The sequence below is a fragment of the Equus asinus genome, chromosome 2 (genome assembly GCF_041296235.1).
Source record: "Equus asinus isolate D_3611 breed Donkey chromosome 2, EquAss-T2T_v2, whole genome shotgun sequence".
Taxonomy (NCBI): Eukaryota; Metazoa; Chordata; class Mammalia; order Perissodactyla; family Equidae; genus Equus; species Equus asinus.
The window spans coordinates 133,126,026-133,146,476 of record NC_091791.1 but is presented as its reverse complement, the minus strand read 5'-3'; the positions used below and the strand labels follow the sequence as shown (position 1 = coordinate 133,146,476).

At 45.4% G+C, this 20,451-nt stretch overlaps 1 protein-coding gene across 2 annotated transcripts in view; it reads left to right on the top strand.

The window, feature by feature from the left end:
• Positions 1-20,451, top strand: part of MAP2K1 (mitogen-activated protein kinase kinase 1) — a 75,400-nt gene that overhangs the window by 44,906 nt on the left and 10,043 nt on the right. The gene's annotated exons all lie outside the window — the stretch shown is intronic.

Sequence of the window (20,451 nt, the reverse complement as noted above, 5' to 3'; positions counted from 1 at the left end):
CAAGGCTGACTCATAGGTTCATTTCCAGCATCCTCCCTCTCTGTGTTTCCTTTTCTTAGTACTGCTGCTTCCAAGCACTGGTCATTCAGGTCTTCATTTAGACCTCACCTAATTGGGACAGTGTTTGCAAATGGTAAACAGTGGTTCTGCTTCAGTAGGTCTGGGCTGGGGCCCAGGAGTCTGAAAATTTTAAAGTAGGCACTTTTGTTTAATTAAAACTTTTTAAGAACTGTGATAAAATATACATAACATAAAATTTACCATTTTAACCATTTTTAATTGTACACTTTAAGTGGCATTACGTATATTTACATTGTAACCATAACCACCGCAGTGTGAAGGTGTCAGTTTTGCGTTAATTGGTCTATAGATTCAAGGCCATCCCATTGAAAATCTCAGAAGCCTTTATTGTAGAATTGACTAATTGTGTCTAAAATTTATGTGGAAATGCAAAGGACCTAGAATAACTAAAACAACCTTGAAAAGAAAAACAAAGTTGAGGGACTTAGACTACCTGATTTCAAGATTTATTATAAAGCTACAGTAATCAGTAGAGTGTTGTATTGGTATAAAGCTAAACATAATAGACCAAATAGAACAGAATGAAGAGTTGAGATATAGACACATACATATATGGTAAATTGACTTTTGACAAAGATTCCAGGGTAGTTCAGTAGGAGAAGAAGAATCTTTTCAACAAATGATGCTGGAGCAATTGAATACCCATATACACAAAAATGAACCTCTGCCGCTGCCTCACACAGGTTCAAAGATTTACTCTCAGTGGATCGTAGGTCGAACTGTAAGAGTTAAAACTGTAAAACTTCTAAAAGAAAGCACAGGAGACCATCTTAGTGACCTGTGTTTTGGCAAAGAGTTTTTAAAATGGGACACAAAAGGCATAAACTATAAAGGAAAGAAATCAATAAATTGTACTTTTTCTAAATTAAAAACATTTGCTTTTTAAAACACACTGACAAAAATAAAAAGGCAAACCACAGACTGAGAGAAAATATTGGCAAAACATATATCTGTCAAAAGACTACCTAGAGTATATAAAGACCTCTTACAACTTAATAGTAAAAAGATAATTCAATTTAAAAAAATGGGTAAAAGATTTGAACAGACACTTTACTAAAGAAGATATGCAAATATCAAATAAACACATGAAAAGATATTCATCATCGTTAGTCATTAGGGAAATGTAAATTAAAATCACAATGAGATATCATTATGCACCCACTAGAATGTCTAAAGGGACTGACCACACTTTATAGAGAATGTGGAGCACCTGGACCTCTCAGATGCTGCTGATGGGAACGTAGAATGGCACAGCTATGTGCAAAGCAGCTTGTCAGTTTCATAAAGCATTAAGCATGTACCTATTATACGTTCAGCCATTTCACTCCTAGGATTTTCCCGGAAGAAATGAAAGCATATGTCCATTCAGGCTCTTGTACATGAATGTTCATAGTAGTTTTATTTGTAGTAGCCAGAAACTAGAAACAACCCAATGTCCACCAGCAGTTGAATGGATAAACTGTGGTATATCCATACAATAGGATACTACTTAACCATTTAAAGAACAAACCATTGATGCATGCAACAATATAGATGAATCTTAAAAGAGTGATACTGAGTGAAAGAGTCAGACGAAAAAGAGCACACATTATGTGATTTCATTTATATAAATCTAGAAATTGCAAACTAATCTGTAGTGACAAAATGCAAATCAGTGGTTACCTGGGGAATGAGGGAAGAAGAAGGAGAGAAGAATTACAGAGGAGCATGAGGAAACTTTTGGGGGTGATAGATATGTTTATGATCTTGATTGTGGTGATGGTCATATGTATTCATCAATGATATACTTTAAGTATGTGGAGTTTATTGTATAAAAATTACACAACAGTAAAGCTGTAAAAAACTAAAAAGCAAAAAAATAGTCAAGTTGCTAAAAACCAGTGAGAGAGAGAGATTCTTAAAAGCAGCCAGGGAAAGGGACAACCACTTTGGAAAACAGTTTGGTAGTTTCTTTTAAAATTAAACCATACAGCCCATCAACCCCGCTTCTCAATATTGACCAAAAAGAAAGGAAAACATTTGTTTGTACAAACATTCGTAGCATCTTTATTCATAACAGCCCAAACTACAAACAGCCAAAATATTTATCACCAGATGAGTGACTAAACAAATTTTGATATGTTCAAGCAGTGGAATACAGCTCAACAATAAAAATGAACAAACTGTTGATACACACAACTTGGATGAATCTCAAAAATGTGCTGAGTGAAAGAAGCCCTACTCAAAAGAGTACATACTGTGTGATTCCATTTATATGAAATTCTAGGACAGACAGAATTAATCCACGGTAACTGAGTAGGTCAGTGGTTGCCTGAGGATCTGAGGGCTGGAGTGGGAATTAACTTCAAAGGGGCATGAGGGAACTTCTGAAGTAATCAAAATATTAAATCTTGGTTTTGGTGGTTGGTTCACAGGCGTATACATTTTTCAAAACACATCAAACCTGTATACTTAAAATACAAAACTATAGAAAGCTTTCTGCTTTCTAACTGCACTAGCTATCATTTTGTCCTCTTGCTACTGACAGTTAAGAAAGTATCATTAAGGAGGTATGGTATGGCTTGAAGGGGAAGCAGTTTTCCAGCAGTTTATGGACCTTACTCTGTGGTTCTTTAAGACCTCTGAGTTCCGTGTTAGAATATTTTGGTGTATTAATTTCTAGGAAATAGGAGTAGCTGAAAGGAGAGGAGAGTTCACATTTCTTGAGTATGGCTCTGTGTTCTAGGGTGGTGATTGACATACGTAGTTTCACTTGGAGCCGTGAGTTCAGAGCTGTAGAAGGGTCTAGTGGAGTAAATGTAAAATGTAAAATGGAATCCTCTTCTCTACTCCTAGGTTGCTATGAGGATTAATGAAATGACATATGGAAACCAACTGGCAAAATGTTTTGCATAGAGAAGGGTGTAACAAAAGCAAATTGCCTTCCTTGTTCCTTTATGTAATTTGTGAGGAAACTGACCTGGTGAGATTAAGTTCCTTTTGCGAACTGTACCTTTGTGTGCTCCTCAGCTTTGCTCCTATTACTGCCTTTCCTGGGAATGCTTACTTCCCAGTCCCCACCCCAACCCCTCACATTCATGCCTTTGCTAGACTAAGTCTGCTCATCCCTTTCAGTATAGCACTGAGGCTTGGGAATCAGCCAAAGTTGACATCCTAACTCTTATGTACAGGGCGTATAAACTCTCATGAGTTATTTATTCATCTGTAAGATGAGGATGCTTCATGCCAAAGAGCAATAATTGCAAATTACATACTTATTTTACATGGTTTTGAGAATGTCTTCCTCATAAGTCATTAATAAATGTTTGCTAAAAGTAATGATACTCCTATTTAGCTCAGACATCTCTTCTTCTGAGAAGCTTGCCCATGAACCAGCCCCTTCCCAAATAGATTAAGAGCTCTGTCTCTGTATTCCCTTGATGCAGTGTCCATCCCTTTCTTATTGTAATAAATAATGATCCTTATTTTTTGAGGATCTGTTGTGTACCAAGTACTGTATTATGTGCTTCTTGCTACTACTTATTTCTTGTTCACAACAACCTTGTGAAATAGGTATGTTTTTCCTATTTTATAGATGTGGAAACCAAAGCTCAGAGAGTTTGTGTGTTTCTCTCACTAGTATGTGAGTTTCTTCAAATCAGGGAGCATGTCTAATTTGTCTTAATATCCCCAGTCCCTAACATAATAGCAGAAAGTAGCTCCTCCTTAAAGGTTTGTTAAATGGGTGGATGTGTGATTAACTTCTGCGAGAACACACAAGAAGCAGCAGTGAAATGGGGCCAAGAACCCGTGTCTCCTACTCTTAACACCGTCATTAATCTAGTCCTGTGTTTTCTCTACTCTGTGCCTTCTGTGTACTATGCTCTGTTTTTGATGGAGAGCTCTAACTTTATTTCCATTTTAAAGAGGGGAAGGTTACAGCTGATTTCTGGAATAACCAGCTTGCTTTCCCCTTCAGCCTGGTGCTGCCTCCACTTTCCCGGGAATTTCTTTTCTGACTCCACCAGTTAATGTTCTTTGGCACCAAGAGCTGCTTTGTGAGCCACACTGGTCTCTGGACAGATGGCTTTGGTGGAGAGTTCTTACTTGCCCAGCCAAGAAGGGGAAGTCACCAGAAGGACTTCTACCCTGGTGAACAGTGTGTGTGCTGGCCCGGCCTGGCCACTCAGCTTTTCAGACGCCTGCTGTGTGTGGTTATTCTCGAGAAGTCCTGAAAGAATCACTGTTGGCCTGGCCTGTGGAATGGGGCTCTTGCACAACTTGATTCCTGAGCAAGATGCACAATGAGTGGATGATTCCTGGAAACCTTAGTTAGGGTGAGAATGACAGAGAGAGAGTCTCCCTGCCTCTGTCTGTAGGCTTCCTTGCTGCCAGTAAGTTCTTCCTCTGGTCTAAATATATTCTTTTCTGAGGAAATTCAAACTGTTTTTCTGATTCTCTCCTTGAGGAAAAATGGGGAGGAATAAAGAGGCTTTTTTTCTGCCTCAAATTTTTATTTATTCCTACTTGTTGATATTGATTTATATGCTGATAACCTAACCTTAGTGATTATTTCAATTAGCTTTTTCTGTGTACTAAACCACCCCAAAACTTAGTAGTTTAAAACAGCAAGAGTTTATTACTTTCTACAGTTCTATGAGTTGGCAGGGCCTATCTCCTCTCCCCATGTTCTCACTCATCCTCTGGGAGGCTAAAGCCCTTGCTTCTTCCTGTGATGCTCTTAGGGTTTCAGTAGCAAGAGTGGGTAACCCCAGTAGTCAAGCACCATTTAAGCCTCTGCTTATGTTACATTTGTTAATGTTCTGTTGGCTAAAGAAAGTCACGTGGTCAGACCAAGATTCAACAAGTAGAGGGATAGACTATCTCTTGTTGGCAGGAGCTGCAAAATATTATGGCCAGTTTTTCTTCTCTGTCACGGTGATAATCGTTCAGAGTTTGAATCCTGACTGTGCTCCTTACTGTATAACCTAGGCAAGTTATTTAACTTCTCCAAACCTCAGGAAAATGGAGAAAATAGAGCCTAGCTAAAGGGTTGTGAGGATTAATTGAAATAATGCCTTCAAAGCACTTAGAATAGTGCTTGACACATAGTAGACACTTAATAAACATTAGCTGCTGCTTAGCAGATAAATTAGTATAGGTTTTTATGATTACTAGCAACAGAAACCAGCCTGACTTGGTTTAAGCCACTAAAAAGTTATTGATCAGAAGGATCCTGGGAAAGCTCAGAGAATCCTTTGAAAAGCTGAACCCACAGTCTTTGGTAGGGCAGAGACTAGGGCTACTCTGGTTGGGAATCCGGGTCACTCAGGCAGAAAAGCAGCTGCCTCGAGTCCACACCTACCACAGGGGTGCTGCTGCTGGGTCACTTGGCCCTTCTTAGCCTCCCTGGGGCCTGGACTGCAGGCTCAGTCACCTCTAGAAGGGCCTGGGGTCAGTGCCTCTGAAGCATACAGTCTCACAACAATCACGCAGATGTCAAGGGACACCATCCCCTCTTGCTGAGTGTTGGCGGCAGGTTCGCTCCCCATTACCTAGTCTAGCATGCAGAGATGACACTTAGGATTTTAAATTATTAAGCTGAAAGTGATTTCTAGGTGTGCCCTGCTCTAAGTAAAACTCATGTACAGAAATAACTTGTAACACAAGTTCTGGGGGCGATTCTTTACGTTTTCAAAACATTCACTACAGGATCTTTCAAACATTAAGTTCTCATAGAATCTTCAAAAAGGCAAGCAAATTACATCAATTTGATTCAAACATTTTTTTAAAGAATATGTCAGTGATACAAAACTAGGCCTACCTGCACTTAGAAATTACCTTTTAAGTGGGAGGAAGTGCCATAATGGTGTCTGACGGGAGACCAACTGTTTCAGGTGCCATTTAGGTACTGGTTTTCCTGCTGGGTGGTAGCCTTCTGAAAGTTTTTCAGTAATCCTTGACTGGGTGAGTGGTAACTGGGTGTCTTGGTCCTGGTGGGGTAGACTGCCTTGGGTGTGCATGTGGCTGGCTTTCCTGCATTTCTAATGTGCCCACACTGGATGGAACCTAGAGAGAAGCAGGTTCTCACCCTCACTCCTGAAGTGACTTGCCTCTACCGTCATGGAGCAGGACTTCTTGGGCAGGACAAGCTCAGCTGATCTTCCCACTGTCTGAAGCTCTGGCCAGCTCTTCTGGATTTCATCCACGGTGAATTGGCCCACTATGATCTGCCCTGGTGTTGTGCAGACATTGCATTCTATTTCCCCTGGGGGTTCAAAGGGCGAAGCAGTCCGTGTGGCTCAGCCTGGTGTACGTGGTTTGTGGGCCATTGATCAGTGTGGCTGTTAGATCTGTGACCCCTCTGGGAGTGTCGGTTTTCTCTGAAATCTCTGGGTGACATTCTGGTGGATAGTCATGGGTAGGTGCATGCAGATGTTCCTCCATGTTTATTTGCCCTTCTCCTCACTGTAGCATCCCACATCCAAGAAAAGTAATTCATAGTTGTAAAATATCATAGACTGTATACCAACTGCCAGGTGCTGGATGAATCACTACAGAGGGTGTAAAGATGGCTCATAAGTGAATCTGGTTCCTCCAGAAGCTTAGAGTCCAACAGGGGAAAAGAGACATGTCTGTAGGTGACCAATGATGGTGGAACAGAGCCACTGTCATTGTTTTACACATGAATCGCTACCCTGCCAACTTTCAGATAAAAATCTGATGCGATATAACTAGTCAGAATCCTTTGGTTGTGTCAGAAACCCAACTTAAGATTACTTAGTCAAAAGAGGGAATGTCTTGGCTTGGGTTACCAGGAGGTCCGAAGGCAGGGATGAATGTGGGGTTGAAGTGACGGTCTCCGGATTCTAGTACCTCTTGGCTTTGCTCTTCCTTGTGTGGGATTCCTTTGCAGTCGGATTCTCATGGGGGCAGCATGGACCTCACTAACCCTAGATACATCTAGTCCTTCATGCTCCCTATCCCAGAGACAGAGCTCCATTCACTGCCCCCAGCATCCAGATCAGCGCTTGAACCACTGACTGCCTCTGCTTGGAGTGCCTGACCAAACCTGGACCAGTCAGTGTATCAGGGGACTAGAGTAGTCTGGTTGGCCATCCTGGGTTATAAGCCCACCTCTGTGGAAGGATGGATGGGGTCTCTTGGTTGACACCCTAGCAGAAACACTTGTTGTTGGGGGAGGAGCATATCCCAGATGAAAAAGAGAGTTTCTGTTACTAAAAGATGGTGAGGAGGAGTGGATGCTGAAAGCAAACAAATTAGGAAAAAAAGTTTTTCCACTATAAATACTATTAAGCATTGGATCAGGAGGACAAAAAACTAGTAACAGATCAAAACAATAATTAAGCATTTAAGGCAGGGGTGGGCAAACTGGTGGCCTGCAGCCCAAGTCTGGCCCACTGCCTATTTTTATATGGCCTGCAAGCTAAGAATTGTTTTTGAGAATTTTATGACATGTGATAATTGTGTGAAATTCAAATTTCAGTGTCTATAAATGAAGTTTTATTGGAACACAGCCATGCTTATTTGTTTAAGCGTTGTCTGTGGCTGCTTTTGTGCTACGATGGCAAAATTGAATAGTTGCTTGTGAAAGAGACCGTGTGGCCCTCAAAGCCTAAGATATTTGCTCTCTAATCCTTTTGAGAAAAAGCTTCCTGGCCACTGAGTTAAGGGGAAGAAGAATCTCCCAACTGAGGAAACTTTAGAATTTAAGCACAAGAGTCAGCTTTGAGTTTATCAGCATTAAGTCTTGATGAAAGCATGATGGATGACATAGGTAGGTAGGAGAGAGGGTTTTTCCTGACCCTGGAGCTCTGGAAGCGATCAGCTACAAAGCTTTGCATGTAGTCTTTTCACTTACTATGGCAGGAGCTCATGTCCACTTCATGCAAAGCTGACCCAGGTAGTTAGGCCATGAGTTAAAGTGTGAGAGGTGGGGGGCCCTAGGATACAGCTCTGCTTCATGCCATTTAAAGCAGTGATTTGCATTTCTAGTCTGCCATTCTTCTTGGCCCACTCTAGTTAACAAGGTTTTATTTTGATCAAGACCCTGAGGAAGCATTACATGATTTACATCAATACAGGGTTCATACAACTTAGGCCGTAAATTATTTCTGCCTTGGAGTTGCTGGCTGATGAAGATCAGTAAATGCTAAGGAGGGTGTTACTTTATGCCTCAACTTGTTTTTCTTTTCCTTCTATCAGATGAAGGAGTGTGTAACCTGCTTGATCTAGTCCCGGTATTGAATTAGTAGCTTGGACCTGCCGTGTCCTGAGTTTTAAGCCACACTGTAACTGGAGCCAGCTGCGATGGCTCTCTTCAGAGCTGGAGCAGTTTATACCTGGGGGCCAGCCTGCTTGGAGTGCACTCCGGAAGAGTTCCTGTTGCTCAGGGTAGAGGTTTGTGAAAGCAGGGAGCTCTCAGGTCAGAAGGAGACGCAAGGTTTCTGTGGAGGCTTTGAGAGTGTTTTTGGATCCTAGTCCCAGGGATGGCTGGGGGCCTCCAGAGCTCCTCGCAGGTGTCCTAGCAGCAGCCTCTGGAGGAGCTGGGTCCTCAGCTACAGTCAGGATTTCAACCTCTGAGTCTTCCTCTTGCTTTAGTCAGACTTGCTTTTGGCACTGGTAGGCAAGATGTGAATGGCTCATTTGTTTTTCTTTTGTTGTTGTTTTACAAGCTGTTATAGCATGCAATGAGTTTCTGAGTGGCTTCTTCTCTGACCTTTGCGAGGTACTGTCCTGCCTGCCGGGCCTCTTCTGGTGTCCTCCCGGCCTTCCCTGAGCGCAAAGTCAGGGTGGCTCCTTAGTCTGCACACGGTGTTTTGTCCTGAGCACAATCCTTGTCTGTGTGGCGGGGGAGTGTCGTCTGCGCCTCGATCCGTAGGTGGCCCAGGGTGTTCAGGAGGTGGCCCTGGCTGCACCTCTGCTTCCTTTGCCCATCAGTCTCATCCTCCAGCCATGTGGTGGCAGCTTCAAGGGCCCTGGCCATGACTTTACAGGGAGAATTGATTCCTGTGGACTCTGTCTAGGCTACCGCACCTTACAGATGGAGAGAAACGGAGAATGGCTAATTAGTAGCTGGAATCCAGTATGCTGGTCTCTTGGTTAGAAATGTGAGTCACGTTCTCTCTAGAATTACCTCAGCTGCTAGACCCACTGTGATGGATTATGGCTCCAGATGAGTTTGTCTCTTAGCTCCTCAAGTGAGGCAGATGGGATGTTGGAGGAGGGAGAGTGCTTCCTCGGATCCCTTTAGGGAAGCATCGTGGAGGAGGTGGTATTTGGGCTGAACTTTGAAGCTTAGGGAGAAGTTATACAGGTGGCAATGTCAGAAAAGGAATTCCAGTAGAGGGAAACACGTGAGTCATGGCACAGAGGCAGGAAAACACAGATTTGCCCTTATAGGAAATAGCAAGTCATTTGAGCTCTTTAGAACAAAGGGTTCCTGATGGTGAGTGGTGGGAATTAAGGAAGGAGTAGTCGAAGCAATTGAGGAGTCTCCACTGCTGTGCTCTGGAACTGGATTTTATCATAGGCAGGTGGGAGCAGAGGAATGCTCCTGCACAGGGAAGCGAGCGGAGCTCTCCTTTGAGGATGAGGAGTCTGGCCTCCGTGGCTAAGATGCGTGGAGAGAAGTCAGTTAGGAGGCTGTTGCTATGGTCCAGTAAGAGACAGTGTGGGTCTGAGTCAGGATAGTAACCGAGAGAAGGGAGAGGAGGGAACAGGTGGGAAAGAAGTCGTCAGGGTTTATTCTGGGAAGCCCCTGGAGAGCAAAGGCCAGGTGCTGGTGTGGATAGATGGGGAGGGGAAGGAAGCAGGAAGACTTGCCCTGTGGCCCTTCCCAAGGGGTTTGTGGTAGAAGGGAGCCTGAGGTCCAGGACTGCACCTGGTCCCTTTAGGAAGAGCCTGGTACTGCAGGCTGAGAGGCAATCCCAGGAGACCTATGTCCTGCTCCTTCTCATATCACAAAGCCTCATTTCTAAGGGAAACCTGGGCCTGAGACTGCCACTCTCCCCAGTTACAGATAACTTCCTGAGGAGGACTGCAGACCCAGGAGAGCTGGTTTGATTTGGAAGTCTGGTGACCTAGTGATCAGCCAAGAGGCAGATTTTATTAACCACTGTCCAAGCAAGATGTAGCCCAGCTCACGATGCCCAAAACCACAGAGTGACAATATAGGGTCTAGTGGCACATCTCAGCATGAGGGTGGGAACCAGCATTAGGCTCGATAGCACCAAATTAATTAGAAACAAAAGTGGTGGGATTTTCTTTTTCCATTTGGAAACAACACATTTCGAAGTTTATCGTTGGGGGTAAGAGCCTACTGCCCTGTGAAACGTTCGCAGTGCTGTCGTTGGATGGTCATGGCGGGCACTGAGGCTGCAGAAAGCTTCTGCCCACCCACTGGCCTCAGAGTCACTGCCTCCCTCTCCCTTTAGCATCCTGGCTGCCAATGGAACCTTGTGGAAGATTCTATGTAGCTCGGCCGTTGGCTTCCTGAGTGATCTTGTCAGAGTCCCTCATCATCCTTCTTTGTTGAGAGGTAATCTCACTTCCTTCTCCATCTTCTGGATCTGTCCTCAGGGTCACTTGAAACTCTTGGACCATTTGTTTAACAGCATCAAGATGGTGGCATTTAAAAGCCCACTGAATATATAGTGCTCGGCTCCTAAGAAGCTTCTAGTTCTAGTTGGAGAAGCAAGATTATACCTTGAAAGTCAGATAAACGGTTTATGGGTGAATTGACATAAGGTCTGGCATTGCCTTAACATATTCTGCTCCCTCCCACCCTGCAAAGAAAAAGCTGAAGGGTTATGGATGAAATCAGATTCGCAGTGAGTAGATAATTGTTGAAGCTAGGTAATGGGTGCATGGTTACACTATCTCTACTTTTGTGAATGTTTGGATTTTTTTCAGAGAAAAAATTTAAAATAAGGTGGCATATGTACTAACATGACAAGTGACATATGTGGTAAGAGCTCCAGGGTTCCAAGGAGAAGGGAGTCTTGTGGGCAGTGGTCAGGGGAGGCTTCATGGAAGAGGTGGGAGCTGGACTTTGTCTCAGTGAGGATTCTTTGTTGCCAGTAACAGAAACCAACTTGAACCAGCATAAACAGGACAGAGGACCTCCTTTAAGGACCCAGGAGGCCTCGGGGAAGCCAAGGGCCAGATGTCGCCAGTGTTCAGGAAGGACAGGGAGGGAAGGCTGTTGGGATCCCAGGCAGCATCTCTCCACTTTGGGCCGCTTTGTCCTGCATGCTCTGCAGCTCAGCTTTCTCTGCTTCCCTGTCCAGGAGCTGCCCACAGCCCAGACTGAACCCGACCCTCTTAGCTCAGTTCCCAAGTCCCTGAGTATGCCGGCAAAACTTACATAGTACAAATAGCTGGTGGGGCTCCCTCCTGTTGGTGAAGAGAGGAGAATGAGGGGATACTTTTGAGTTAGGCAGCCCTTCTCCTCCGCTCCCACCCCCCCCCAAACGAAAAGACTTGAAGGGTGGTAGGTCACGTATGAACAGAGAAGACATCTGGATTGGAGACTAGCAAGAGCAAACGATTCAGGAACAGAAACATTCAGGGAATAATTGGAGAATAGCACTGATGGGGGCACATAGGTAGGAGCCAGACCAGGCAGGACCTGACTTTTTATATCATTTGTGTTTTTTCTCAAACAAATGTTAGCTTTTGGTTTCCCTCCAAGCTTCAAGAGCCATTGAACTCTGAATTCTGCGCTTCTCACGTGTAGTACCTCCTATTTATTGAGCACTTAGTACTTGCCAGGTTCCCTCAAGCAGGAATTACTATTTCCACCTAACAGCCAAGGAAAGAGGCTTAGCGTGGCTCTGTCACTTGGCAGGGGTCGCACAGCCAGTGAGTGTTAGAGCTGGGGTTCACATCCAGAACTGCCTGACTCCAGAGTTGGTGGTGCCATTTCCACATCACACTATACGCCTACCAAATAATGGGATTTCTGATGCCCGTTGATGTTAAGAACCAGTGGATATTAGGATTCTTGGTTGTTAGTGAACACAAATAGCTCAAACAATAAAGGAGATTTATTTTTTTTCTTTTTTGGCTTAGCTAACCAAACCCCAGGAAGGATAAGAATGCAACTGGCCTGAGGGATAATTGTTTCCAGGGATTCAAATGCCATTAGCGGTCACACTTCAATTAAGATGTACTTATAAAAGATACTCCTAGCTCTCTCCCTCTCTTGTTTGTTTCTCTTCCAACATGGGCTTCATTCTCTCAGGCTAGCTGTCTCTACCACAGGGGAGCCATCACCCCTGGCTTTAGTCTCATTATCAGGGAGGGAAGAGCTTTCCCCAGCTTCTGTTAGAAAATCCTGGGGAAGGCCTCTCATTGGACTGATACGGGTCATGTGCCTAGACCTGCCGGGGTCACCATGGCCAGGGCATGGGGAACTATGGGTGGCCCAGTGTGCGTTAGGGGCCTGCCCTGTGGCCAGGGGTCAGGGTTCGCTGATTGTCAGTCTCCACCTGAAGTGGTTGGTTGGAGTAAGGGAGGAGCACTTCTCCCAGAGAAGTGTGTGCAGTGGGGAGTGGCTGCTTCTCAGTAGACCATACACGGAGTGCCCCTTATGTTCGGCTTACACTTGTCTTTAAAAACATTCTCTTCTAAGTGTTTTCCTTTAGGGGCCTGTCCCAGGCTGAGGTAGGAATGACTGCTGAGTGGCTTTGTGACCTCATTTCCAGACTTGTCTGGTGCATCATGCTAACTGTGACCCGGGCACAAATGGTAGTGCCTTACTTTGGTGAGCTTGGGTCACCATAAATGTAGTGATGTTACTAGTCTCTCCCACTCTCCATTTTAAAATGAACAGATCTCCTGCCTATCTCTGCCTTCCCTTTTTCTATTGGCTTCTTTTTTCTCTCCTCCTGCTGAGCAAAATTAGCCTTCAGCAGGTTGAAAGAGATTTTTAGCTAATTTCCCTCGTTTAAATAGCGGATGATAAGCATCCAAGTTAGCCAGCATTGTTTTCCTGCCTGCAGGTGGTTGCTTGGCTTTGTGGTAGATTGCTGTCTGCTTGTCTTCTGAAGTAGCCAAGAGAGTCTGGAGGGGGAAGCTCACAGCTTTAAGGCAGATTCTTTTAATGGAAAGGTTACTTGCTGTCTTTGGCGAGGGACTTGAACTTTAGCCTTAACTTCCATATCTGTAAAATGACACTGCTCTGCCAAATAGAATCACGGGGTCATTAGAAATGAGAGATCAGGGAGGCCAGGATCTGGAAGCTTTTCCCTTTACTGCCCCTTTTTCCTTTCCTCTTGCTCTCTTTCTTTCGTGTAACCCCTATACCTTTTGCTGTGGCTTTCATTACATCCTGTTTTAAAAATCTGACCATTTCTTGGAATGGCATGTGCTAACGAAAACCAAATCCTGAACTCTCGCAATGTCATCTCATGTTTCATTCGCAGAGTTTGTGTGCCTTTGGGTCAGGGATGAGCACTGAATTTGCAGAGAGGGGCACACAAAAGTAGAGAGTGAAAGCGTTCAAAACTAGTGAATCTTGGGAGGAAAGAAAAACATTAAAATGTTTTGGTGGCAAAAATATTGCAAGTGGAGAGAGAGAAAAATAGCTGCTTGTTAGGACCTGGCCCGCGTGCTCCGAAGGCTCTCTGGACTCAGTTGTTAGTCAGAAGGAGGTGGGAAACGTCTCTTCCTGCGGTCAGCCAGCACGTTCTTGCAGTCAGACTTGTCAAGGAGAGTTCGCTGGAGCTGAGCAGGAAGTGCTCACTCGCTAAACTGGAGCAGAGAGTTCTTTTCTCTCACAACCAGATTTCAAGGATTTCAACCTACCCCAAGTCAGATCCTGTTCCCAGATAAAGCTTGTTACATCTCTAACATGAGTGACCCCCTTTCCCACCCACAGCTCTTTTTTAAAAATCGAGATATAATTGACATATTAGTTTTAGGTGTACAACATCATGATTTGAAATTTGTATATATTGGGAAATGCTTGCCACAATAAGTTTAGTTAACATCCATCACCATACATAGTTACAATTTTTTTTTTCTTGTGATGAGGACTTTTAAGATCTACTGGCGTAGCAACTTTCAAATATACTATACAGCATTGTTAACTGTGGTCACCATGCTGTACATTATGTCCCCAGGACTCATTTATCTTATAACTGGAGGTTTGTACCGTTTGACCACCGTCACCCACATCTTAATAATGGCTTTTCTGAAACTTGGGAGTATAACTCACTGTGGTTTGCCATTCACTCCTTTGCCTAGACCCAGATTATCTAGGCTCTGGAAATGAAGAGTCTATGAGTTCTGCTCTCGCCTCTGCCATGAGCTCACTGTGTAATCTAGAGAGATTACTCTGGGCCTTTGTGTTTCTCATCTGGACACAGGGGTTTATAATGCTTACTTCACCCCACTGCTGTGAGGATTAAAGAAGACAGTATAATTAAAAGGCCTGGCATAGCAGATGCTCCATGAACCAGAGCTATTGTGGCATCTTCCTAGGTCAGCTGGGCTTGCCTACGTCCCATCCTCCCACTCCTAGTCTTTCAGTCTGCTTAGCTGGGGGAAATCAGTGAGGGGAGAAAGCTGGAGCCTCTTTTCAATGTTCTTAGGGAAGGTTGGGTGGGAAAAAGAGGTTACAGGTAATGGCTAATTGAAGGGTTTGGGATTTTCTTTGAATTTTAATTATCTTTGCTACTTAATTAGCTCCCGGATGCCATGGATAACTGGAGGTGGCTCTTTGGAGACTGTTATTTGACTTATCAGGGTCAGCTACCTTTCCCTTCTTTTTCTTCCTCTTTAAAGAGGGGTTGCTAAGTCATTACCTGGGTTGCTAAGAAGAGGTCATTTGAAGCCTAAAATCACCATTTGAAAAATCTCATTTGCCTTTTTTTTTTCCTCCCTTTAACTTTTAACTCATTTATCCAAGATCTTCTCACTTTTGGATTCAGCTTTTCTCACACATAAGTCAGAGTCTGGTTTCCAAGTGTCACTCCACTTGCTGCTCTGCGGCCCTCATTTCTTCCCTTCACCTCTTTCTTCTGTTTTTCTTGTGCTCCCCATTCTCTCCCCTGCTCCTCTGCCCTTCTATTCCTCATGTCCCACCTCCTTCTATCATGCCTGCCTTCCCCTCCACCTTCCAATAAGGAATGCAATTTCTTGTAATATTAGCCTACACAAAACAAAACGAAGGAAGTTGAACATAGAGGGAATATACTGGGGGGCTGATACTCACCTTGCTTCATCTGCCTGATGGGGCCTTGCCAGCTAGTCAGGCTGGCATCCGTCTGGGCTGGTTGGAAGAACTTAGAATATCTGAGTCGCAGTGCGCTGACCATGACTCTCTCTTTGCCCTTACCATCAGACATGTGTGCACACATTCCGGTTATTTGGTAGATTATGTCTCTCCTGGTGGTGACAGTCTTGAGGACAGGGATAAGGGACTGGGTCCTTTCTACTCATAGCTCAGTGCAGGGACTCTGTAAGTGCTCATAGAATAAACAAATGACTTGCTGAATTATTTAATCCAAACCCCTTGTTTTTAGAGTGGTAGAAAATGCTCAGAAGTTAAATTAAAATCATGTGCTCTTGGGGAAAACTCGGGGGGCTTTGAACAGTGGTTATTTCTGGGGGAGAAAATATCAGAGAAGAAAATGCTTTGTTCCACTTAGTTTTTCATAAAACCTCTTTGTTCATTTTTGAAGAAGGAGGGTACCAGAGGCTGAGCAGGATCGGGGTATCAAACTTGAACATCTTGTAGGTTTCCTCGGGAAGCTTGTCTGTCTGGGAGCCTCGTGGGTGTGCATGCTTCCTTCAGAGTGCAGCCATCCACCCCGTGCTAGGCCTCCTCCCAGCTTCACCCTCTTCTTGTTGGAGGGTCAGAAACAGAACCCAAGGCCTGGAGAAGGCCTCAGAAAGAAGGGAGGGCCTGGGCCTGTGATTGGAACAATGTTTGAAGTCGCTATTAGGGAAAGATATGGGAGGAAGCCTGGTTAATCCTCCCAGGGCTCCAGGAGCAGGGCAGTATTCCAAGTTAGGAAGGGGACTCAGAAGAAGTAAGCACCTGGAAGTAGAGGTGAGAGGGTGGGTGGGAAATGAGGATGCTTTAGATGCAGGGACCAGCGCAAGACTAGCACAGTTAGAGAGGCAGGCGAGCCTGAGCCTGGAGGAGGTGAACATGGAGAAGTGTTGGGGTAAGAAGCTGGAGAGGTAAAGAGGGACTAGAGGGCTTGGAAAGGCAGGCTGAGGGGCTTGGATTGTACACGAAGGCAGATGGGAGCCACTGCAAGCTCTGTGCAGGGGCTGTCCTGCTGGAGGAGTGCTGGTTGCTGTGCAGCACGAAGTGGAGGAGGAAGATACTGGGGACAGGAATGGAGGAGGGAGGGATGGCGATTGTAGAAAGCAAATGCGGAGAGCTGATAGTTGTAGGAAACAGTCTTTCTCTGGCCTTGTCTGACATGTACCTCTTTTTTGTCCCCAGAGAAGAGCCCAACTTGGCTGGGGCTTCCAGAGAGGAGCATGTCCCGGCCTGGCGGCTCTAGCCACATGCTCTCCAGTTGAGGGGTTTAGTGTCCTGAGATCTCCCAGCAACTTCTTGTCAGGCTTTCCCAGTCACCAGGAGGGGCCATGTGCAGTACATCTGGCTCCCAGGACAGATGTGGTCCAAGCAGGGAAAAGCCCCTCAGGGTTTCCCTCTGCTCCTCTCCGACCCCATCCCCCGTGGATCTCTGCAGTCTCCCAGGCAGTGTCGTTCCCTGGGGTGGGTGGGGGAAGTGGGATCTGACAGCCAGGGATAGAGGAAAGCAGTGTTACATAAGTTTGAAAAAAATGAGGCTTGCTTGCCATGTGAGTAGGAATCAGATACAAGGACTGTTACAGAGGCGGTGCAGAGACTCCTGAGCAGCAGCTGCGGCAGAGGGAAGTGTCTGAGCTAGCAGAGGAAGGAGTCCTCGGGCCCTGGGGGAGATGGCTGCTCTCTGTTGGGGGGCGAGGGCGTGTCTGGTGCTGTGAGCTGCTGATCTTGGGGGGCAACTGGTGTAAGAATCGTTCTTTGTATTCCTTAACATGGGTGCTATTTAAATACTCACACTTTGTTAGATTCATCCCGGACTCCATCTGGTAAGGTTGCAAGAGCTGCCATTGTTGTCACCCCTTTCATGATAGGCAAACCTCAGACTAGAGAAGCCACGTGACTAGCTCAAGGCTGCATGTGGAGCAGGGGGCAGGGCCAGGATTTGAATACAGGTCTCTTGTCTCTTTAGCCAGTGCTATGCTTTTGCTTTAAAACAAGGTCTATGGGGCTGGCCCTGTGGCCCAGTGGTTAAGTTCACGGGCTCGACTTCGGCGGCCCAGGGTTTTGCCGGTTGGGATCCTGGGCGCGGACATGGCACTGCTCATCAGGCCATGCTGAGGTGGCGTCTCACACAGCACGACCAGAGCCACCTACAACTACAGTATACAATTATGTACTCGGGGGCTTTGGGGATGGAGGAAAAAAAAATTGGCAACAGTTGTTAGCTTAGGTGTCAATCTTTAGGGAAACAAAACAAAGCAAGGTTTAACATGTCTTTCCTAAACAGGCCACAGCAGCATTGGGAAGGTGAGGGGGCTCCCGCCTTCGTGGTGCAGGCACAGGGATGAAAGGCTGTGGCATTTGGTGGGAAGTGTGAAGACAGAGGCTCGTGTTGGAGGGACTTGCATGTGCTCTCGCTGCCAGCCCCAGCAAGCACTGACACACACCTCGCTATTCCCAGTTCTGTTCTGTTACTCCAGATCATTTTCCACACACTGGACACTGACCTTCAGGGGTCAGGCATCTCTGTGTGAGGAGCGCCATGGGTACTGTGGAGATGAGGACTAGTGGCTCCTCAGTTGGAAGTGTTTATTGGGGCCTGTCTTAATACTAGGCTTTGGCATGAAACAAGAGAAAAGCTAATTCTTGACCTCCTGAAGTTTATACTCTCCCCACTTGAAATAATTCCCCAGGAGGCGCATGACTTGCCCCTCACTTCATCCAGGTCATGGATAAGGGCCATCTGCCCCCAGAGCCCTTCCCTCAGTGCCCTGTCTCAGCAGCACCCTGCAATCTCTCTGCTGTTTCCTGGTTTGGTTTTTATTTTCTTTGTGGCACTTCAGGCCACCTGATGTTACACATTGGCTTGTGGGTTTGTTTTCGTCTGTCTCCTCACACTGAACGTCAGCCTCATATGGTGGGAACTTGATCAGTTTGCTCGCTCTTGTCTTGCTGGTACCTGCATGGTACCTGGCACATAGTGGTGCTCAGTGAGGATTAGGTGGAGAGTGACCAGTTGAGTAATGTGGCAGCAGCGGGGGTGGGAAGGAGACAGGTCTAGGCATCAGAAGATCTGAGTTCTGGTTCCAGCTTTACCCAGTCTTGGCTGTGTGACCTTGAACCTTTAGGCCTTAGACTTTTCATCTCCACCAGGAAAGGGAGGACCCAGATGCCTTCTAAAGCCACTTCAGACACCTACGTTCTGAAAGTGTGTATGTAGGACACACAGGGGTTTAGGGGTTTAGGACACACAGGTTGCTGAGGGGTTTACAAAGGTCTTGTGTCCTGTGATGTTATGAGGGCTGGGTCTTATACTGCACCGGTGGCTCTGAGTTTGGGTGTTGGTACACAGTGAGTTTAGATCCATTCATTCACAAGCCTTTGGGAGTCCGTCCTGTGTGCCAGGTATTGTCCTAGCCGTGGTGTTACGCTGGGGAGGCAGATAGTCAATGTCCCTGCCCTCGTGGAGCCAATGGTGGATGGGGACAAGGTGGAGCTGACTGGGGGCTGTGGTTTTGACCCCACCAGGGCTGGAAATGATGAGGGGCTGGGTGGGGGTAGGGCAGGGGAAAGACTTACTGGAATATGAGAGGGTGACTTTTTTTTTCAATATACCCTTGGAAAGATACTTAAATAGACCTGTTAGAATCTGTTTAAGAAGAAATACTGTAAATGCATTCATGTGAGATTATTGAAGGGAAAAATAATGTTAATACAGCATACTTTCAGAGATTTTGTGGTTTCAATTCTAGACCAATGCAATAAAAAGTGAGTCACACAAATTTTTTGGTTTCCTAGTGCATATAAAAGTTACGTTTACACGGTACTGTAGTCTTAAATGTGCAATAGCATTGTCTAAAAACACAATGTACACACTTTAATTAAAAAAAATTGCTAACCATCATCTGAGCCTTCAGCGAGTTATAATCTTTTTGCTGGTGGGGGGTCTTGTAAACAATGCAGTTCTCTCTGAAGTGCAATAAAGCAAAGCACAGTACAATGAGGTATGCCTGCAGTGGTTCTGTCGGTTGGAATTAGAGGATTTGGTTTTTCTCTGATTCTCCAGATATTCTATATCCTAGTGTCTATATTACTTCTCTCAAAGATTCCCTGTCACAGTTTGTGATTTTGCCCCTGGGTGTGGCTTACACCTGAGTGGGTCTCCTTGTTTGCTGCTATCTGCCCACAAAGCCCTGGCCTGGGGACTTTCACCAAGTCCCAGCCTCCGTTTACCCACTTGTAAATGAGAATACAGTAGTCCCCCTGTATCCGCAGGGGGGTGTGTTCCAAGACCCCCAGTGAATGCCTGAGACCGCAGATAGTGCTGAACCCTATACATATGTGCCTGTGATACAGTTTAATTTATAAATCAGGCACAGTAAGAGATTAACAACCATAACCAATAATAAAGTTGGCTTTGGGGCCATTATTAAGTAAAATAAGGGTGACTTGAACACAAGCGCTACAGTACCACGACAGTCATCTGATAACAGAGATGTCTACTAAGTCACTAACGGGTGAGTAGTGTATCCACTGTGGATACACTGGACGAAGGGATGAATCACGTCCTGGGTGGTACGGAGCGGGATCGTGTGAGAGTTCATCACACTACTTAGAATGGTGCACAATTTAAATTATGAATTGTTTATGTCTGGATTATTTATGTTCATTTTTCATTAATATTTTTGGACCACAGTTGACTGCAGGCAACTGAAATCTTGGACTGCGGAACCGCGGATAAGGGGGCACTACTCTACTTGGCCCTGGTCCGCCTACTTTACAGGGCAGTTGTTTGAATCAGAGGAGACGGAGAAGACAAACATTTGGAAGTTCACCTCACTGCAAAAGGAAGGGCCAGTGGACCAGTAGTGGTGCTGACAGCCAGGGCAGGAAGTGGGGAAGGTCCGAGCGCAGGGAAGGGCATGGGGCTGTTACTGAGGCACTGCCTTGACCCTGAGGGGCAGCTTTCAGGCTAGTTCTCTGGCAGTGAGGGGCTCTCCTTGACTAACAGGTAGGCTGTTAGGGAAATAACTTCAGTGAAAGAGAATCGTAAGTCAGCTCCCAACCCCTGCCTCACATATTCGTAAAAC